This window comes from Neoarius graeffei, chromosome 18 (assembly GCF_027579695.1).
Source record: "Neoarius graeffei isolate fNeoGra1 chromosome 18, fNeoGra1.pri, whole genome shotgun sequence".
Lineage (NCBI taxonomy): Eukaryota > Metazoa > Chordata > Actinopteri > Siluriformes > Ariidae > Neoarius > Neoarius graeffei.
The window spans coordinates 32569505-32576532 of record NC_083586.1 but is presented as its reverse complement, the minus strand read 5'-3'; positions in this window follow the sequence as shown (position 1 = coordinate 32576532).

Below are 7028 nucleotides of genomic sequence, written 5' to 3'. Positions count from 1 at the left end.
TAAGTAAAAATATAACTGAGCAGGAAGAACAGTTCAATGGTTATTAAACTGTTATTTTTTATGCTTATGGCGCGATCTATTGTTCTTTACAATAATGACACATTGTCGTATACTACTAAATGTATACATTACAAAACTTTTGTACATGCGTGGCTACAACTAAGTGACGCTTGAAGTTGAGAGAGCACACGGGGATTTATAAACCAATCTGGCAACTCGCACATGCATAAACTGACCCCTGCATCTGATGCATCTCGTACATTAGAATCAGAATCATGTTTATTTGCCAAGTATGTTGACACACACAAGGAATTTGGTTCCTGTAGTTGGTGTCTCTCTAGTGATACAGAATGGGGGAAAGTGTGAACATATGTAATATAAGAAAAATGTATGTACAATATAGACATACAAAATATAATATACAATCTACAATGAATTTTATATACATAATATACAGTACGTATATTATACCTTTCACCTTTGTAATACACTTATGTTAAGTATATATCTGCAAACCATTTAAGTTATGCAAATTTGTTAATTTTTTATCTCTAAATTTGTAGTTTATTTCTTTTATATACATATCCTTTTTTGTATACAGTACTTAGTACTTTTGCACTACTCCACTGCCTTATCTTTTTCTCTATATATTTTGCTGCTGTAACAATGTAAATTTCCCCTTGTGGAATAATAAAAGACTTTATTTTTTTCGCGGTCCGGTTTCCATCAAATCCTGCGCTCTGATTGGCTGGCGAGCGGGTCCGTATCCTACAGTACGGACCCCGGTTACGGACCTCTGGCGACTCGCTCTTTCACAACAACAAACAACATAGTAGCATTTTTTGCCAACATTTATCTTTTTTTTTTTATAAGATTATCAAAAATCTTATAAATTTTTGCCAGCATTTCTCAGGAGAATAGCATTAATTTTACAGCATGGATAGCGATAACGACAGTGTTCACAGCAAAAGCGAGTTTTACTACCCTGAGGAAGAAGAAATAAAATAAAACATTTCAGGAGAAAGCTAAAAACCTCTAACTGTTGCTAACGCCGAGCAAAAACATGTCTGAATCCTGAATGACTCAATTTTGTATAAATAGGGGACAACATAGGCGGCAAAATGTAGTTTTTTTCCTGCCATGGAAGTGCACTTGTATACCGAGGAGGAAGCAATTTGCATTACAGCCGTGAATGAGGATTCAAAATGGCGACTCGGCTTGGCTCGGTTTTCCCTTTCGGGCGCTCTCGTTTTCTGTTAGAATTTGGTAAAGAAAAAATAAATATATTATTTACCAGCTTAAGGTTGGTCCATATGGTGAAATACCGTGATCTCGGCCTTGAATACTGACCTCAGCCCAGAGGGCCTCGCTCAGTACTTTCAAGACCTCGTCACGGTATTTCATGATACGGACCTCCCAGCTGGTAAATAACATATATATCTTGTTTTTTCTTATCTTACACAATATGTCTAAAATATCTGTATTATATAATACATCAGGGTTTCCCATACATAGACCATTGTGTGGTGCAGCGCCACACAATGGATTCCTATCGCCACACAATCAGACTCGCGATTAAAAAAAAAAAAAAAATTCTGTTGCGTATCGTTCCGTTCATTCATAGTGCTCTTTCTTCTCGTTCACGCGCGCACACACCCACACAAAGAGAGAGAGAGAGGCGTGTCACAGGCCTGCCAGTGTGCATATACCCAGATTGCAAGTAGGCCTGTTAGGCTAATTAAAAAATAACGCAGCCTTCCCGATTCGCCTTCCGACCCCTTATTTTAAAAGGTAGCCTACGTCGTGCTCGTGATATGCTTTATCATAGCCTTCTTGGCTTACAGGAAATGGACATCCCTGAGTCAGGCTATAAACCAATTTTAATGCATACAGTAGCAGCTTGACGCGAGGAACCGGCCTTATTGCATTATCCCGTTTATCCCGCTTCAGCAATGACTTCCCTTACGATAGGGCACTGGAGTTTTTTTTCAGGAAGCCACGCAGAATTAAATGTTCTGATAGGGCATGCAGGCTTTGCACCAATTAGGGTAATGCTTTTTCATTATTGTTAGTTGCCTTGGTGTTACCTTAAGTGGTTTCTTACATCTAATTATTTTATTTTATTATTATTTTGTTACATTATACTATTTATTTCATTTTAGTATTGGTTGAGGTACCGTAAGTGTTGATTTCAATATTTAAAATAAAAACCTCCAGCTTGTTTTTTGCAATTTATTCCTTGAATGTCAACTAAAGAATGATTGAAAGATTGCCACCAAAAAGGCAAAAAACTAAGGTAAAAAACAGAGATGCACCGATTGACCGGCTGCCGATCGGAATCGGCCGATTTTCACGTGATCGGCCATGACCGGCGACCGGCCGGTCAAAATTAAAATATGCCGATTTTCTGCCGATCAAAACTTGTGTATCACATAGAGATTAAAGTGGAAATACTCGTAATTCGCAACTAAAAAGACTGCAGCTACACTCAGTGCGTTTACATGCACATCCAACTCGAGCTACTGTTGGTAATCAAGCTAAGGGTCCCAGCAGGGGTGCCAGAGAAATCCAATCCTACATGGACACAAGGAAATCGAGCTATTGTGTGAGGTACATTGTGCACCCGAGCCACAGGTGGCGCTACACGCCCCATCGTGTTGGTACACTTCCGGTTGTCATCATGAAGAAGAGCTATTCAAGGGTATAAACAAAGTTAGTTCCGCGTTCACAAGTTCCGTGCTCAAGCTGTTAGGCTTGCTCTAACAGACTGTATGGCTACAAACTGTTTTGTAAGACAACTTATTTTGCACAATTGTATATTTTTCTAAAGTCCATTTTTTGCTTACAAAAAATATTTTTTTTTGCTTACAATTTAACTTATGTCTTAATAAACACACAAAAAGTTCAATTGTTTTGTTTTTATTGAGATTCTTCAGATGTTGGACATATATATATATATATATATATATATATATATATATATATATATATATATACACACACAATGACTTGTTTATGTACACAATTCACAGCTATGCAACAGCTGTACAGATGTATTTGGTGATACAGTAAGTGAGCTAAATTTTAACAGTGCAAACAATGCCACAAAAAGAAAAGATTCATGCCATTGTCATGATTCGTTGTCATGCCGACTGAGACTGTTGTGTTTCCCGCTTGTGGTCTCGTCACTCGTCACTTCCGGAAGGGGCAGTGCTGAAGTAAGTAGCTCGACTACGTAGCTCAATAGGGTATACATGCACTAAGTAGCTCGGCAGAAATCGCATAATCTAGGTCGTGTAGCTCGAGTCCAAGAAATCAAGTTCGGTTCGATTTCAGCCGAATTAAGGTGTATATATGGCATTTTGAACTTCGATTTCAGTCGAGCAACGGCAGAAATTCGATTCTCTCTATGTGCATGTAAACGCACTGACTGGCAGCTTGAACATGCTTTCTAGTGCGATTGTGTTGCGCTTGCGCAGAACAGTGTCAGTCCTGCGCGCCTAACGAGCTCCGGTGCGCGCGCCATTAAAAAAAAAAAATTCACTATATTTGGATATATTATATATCCAAATGTAGTGAATTTTTTTGTGCCAGATATTGGATGTGAAAAGAAGAAAACGTTTGTGTTTGTGTGAATTTCCCATTACAGGAATTAATACGTTAGCCTATTACCAAACATCTAGTTAGATTTGTACAAAGAGAGAGAAAAAAAATGTCTTTTTGTTTGTTTTACAACCTTGGTTGCACTTGATTCCACTGGAAATTACTCTACAAATACACATTTGACAAAGATGATAGAATGGCTATGGTATAAGTATGACTGGAAATTATTTTTGTATTTTGATACTGAATGAAGAAATGGGTTGTTCTATAAGGCATAAGTTTTCAGATCTAAATAGGCTTATGAAAGTGTGTTCCATAGCAGTAGGCAAATAATATATGAGGGGGAAGTTGTTTTTGTGCCAGATATTGGATGGGAAAAGAAAAAATGTTTGAATTTCCTATTTCAGGAATTAATATATTACAGTGGTTCCAAACTTTTTGGCTGGGGACCCCCTTTGGGACTTCAGAATATTTTTGGGACCCCCTGACATCGACCCCACCCCCACCCACCCATTATGCAGTGTGTAGTGTAGTAATAATAACCATAATAATAATAATAATAATAATCAGACGGATATTAAAGTTGCTATTTTTTATTCACAGAAGAGCATTATCCACAAAAGAGCATTGCACATCATAATAAAACAGAACATTACACAGAACATCAGAATATTTTTTCAGTGACTTGTGTGTGCTTGCTTTTCAGTACAGAGTTTTTCAAATCTTGGTGATAACTGTGAGATCGCCACCCTTAGTTCGTTTTCAATGTTCAACTTTGCCCTGTATTTGGTCTTGATGGAGGCCACTGCAGAAAAGCCCACCTCACAGAGGTAGGATGTGGCAAAAGGGAACTTTGCTGCCGAAGTGCATGGGAACTCGTCCTGTGCAGCAGCCTTGCGTTTTGTAGGAAGCATGCGTAGAAACTTGTCCATGTTGTCATAAAGTCGCTGTCCGATGTTTTGTTCTGAATCTCAAAATAGGGACCTGTTTTATACAGTTTGTATTCACAGCAGGAGGGTTTGCTAATAACAACAACAATATCGAATTAATATTGAATTAATATTCAAGGGCGGAGCGCGATTACTGAGTGAAAGGGAGCAATTGAATTCTAATGACCGTGGCAGCTATACACTGAATGAAATTTATATTGGAGGGCGGGGAGCGATTATGGAGTGAAAGGGGGTGATTGGGTTCTATAGACTGATTTAATGACTCTCTGCCGGCTGACGCATTACCAACATTCCGACGCCATTCAAAACATTCCAATGCCCGTTTTTTTTTCTGTGTTATGCAAACAGTCCCGTCTCTCCGCAACCCCCCTGGAGTCCCAAACATGAAGAAAGATTTTACAAAGAGCAATGTCTTTTTGTTTGTTTTCAACCTTTGAGGTGTTGAAAATTTATTACTGAAAATCTGACAGAATGTTCTATTAAAGAAAAGATAAAAAGAAAATAGTCTTTGTGTGTGCTGTGAAGTGGTTTGAAAAAATGAAATCGGAATCGGCCAAAATCGGTATCGGCAGGTCACACTCCATGGAAAATCGGAAATCGGAATCGGCACAAAAAATTGCAATCGGTGCAGCTCTAGTAAAAACTAAACTTTAACTTCAATTTTGGTGAGTAATTTTCATAAATTTAAAAGACAGGTTTTCCACCAACATCAAGCCCAGCAAGCTAATGGCCTGCCCTGTAATGTAAAGTTGGGTCAAGGAATGAAACCAGGCAGGGTTCTGGTAAAAATTGTTTTAGCTGTCTTCTCTTAAAGAACTTAAAAGAATTTAGATTGAACTGAATAATCTCAAATGCTTCTTGTAGCTTTAAAATAGTCCCAGCAGGTGACTCTGAAGAAAAATACTGTGTGTTTGAACACCGCCCGCTGTAAACACTTTGCATACACCCCAATGACCGACTCCACCGACCGCCACGACACCACCGCACACGATTCCCTCATCGGCACAGTGGAGCACCACAAACTGCTACCTGGTCTGTGGGAAACACTGATATATAGAAGAAGAAGAATAGCTTTATCACACGTACACTTAAAGTGCATATCACGGGTAAATTCAGGAGCAAGATCAATGTAATTCTCCTATTTTATATTAAACTTTGGGCAAATATCTGTAACATCCTGCATTTTCTGCAATTTTTTTTTACCTTGCACAATACCAGAAAAATTCAGTTGAAATCAAGCCATTTGAGGCAAATTTGTCCGCCTCTGAAAAAACTTGGCATTTGGATTTCCCGGCAAACATTGATTTTCGTGACGTCGCGTGCGGGACGCCTCCCTCTGAATCCTATGTCAGCGCTGGTTTGTTTATGAGAAAACGACCTGGTGGTTTTCTGCAAATTTCTTCAACATTATCACGTAATTATTAAAATGGTTAACAGATGTATTGTAGGAGGGTGTAGCAACACCAATCATGATGGGATTAGTACTCATTGTTTTCCAAAAGACCGGACAATGAGAGAGAAATGGGAGCACTTGGTCTATACAGGATGTGCACTGAAACTGTGCAAAGCTCTCACAGCCTGCTGGCGCTTCCGCAGGTGACGTCACGAATCTGGCTCCAGACTCCCTTGGGATTTTTCCAGATGCATTTTATTTTATTTTTTTCTGCTGTAGACAGATGGCCTTGTGCAAAATTACCCTTCTGGATGAGTGTGTAAAGGGACATACTTTCATATAAAAAACCCCGAAATTGGTCCAGAATATGCCCTTTAAGCACATTGAAATTGCTCTCTGCATTTAACCCATCTGAAGCAGTGAACCCCCACACACGCACACACGTGAGCAATGAGCACACACACATACCCAGAGCAGCCATTTCTACAGCTCCTGGGAAGCAGTTGGGGGTTAGGTGCCTCTCTCAAGGGCACTTCAGCTCAAGGCTGCCCCATGTTAACCTAACCGCATGTCTTTGAACTACCTCTAATCAATGTCTATCTATAATCTAAATATATCTATAATAAACACTATCTGTAATATACAATATCTATATTATGTATAAAAATGCATTGCCCGGTGTGGGTTTGCAGCCTGCTTGTCGAGTTTTGCTCTAAGCCCCATGCACCCTATGGAGCAGGCAGGACTGTAGCGGGACAGCACCTTACTGGCTGGGAGCTGCCCAGCTTGAGGCGGGCGGTAGCTGTCTAGTGAGATGCAATGATCTCTCCCACCGTCAGAAGTAACCCCTGGCACCCATACCTATGTCAACTGGATGAGGCTTATCCCCAGTAACTGTCACTTCCCGTGTTTTGCCGACATCAAGTGCGACATTGATGGAGTGTCCTCTCTGTTGGTGCTACAAGGCCTGGGTGGAAGGATATAGAAGCCCTGGGCTGCCCAGACATCAAGACTTCCGTCTTGCCATTACTGGTATAACCCAAAGGAAAGGATAAAACCAATACAATTTGGTACCAGTGCAG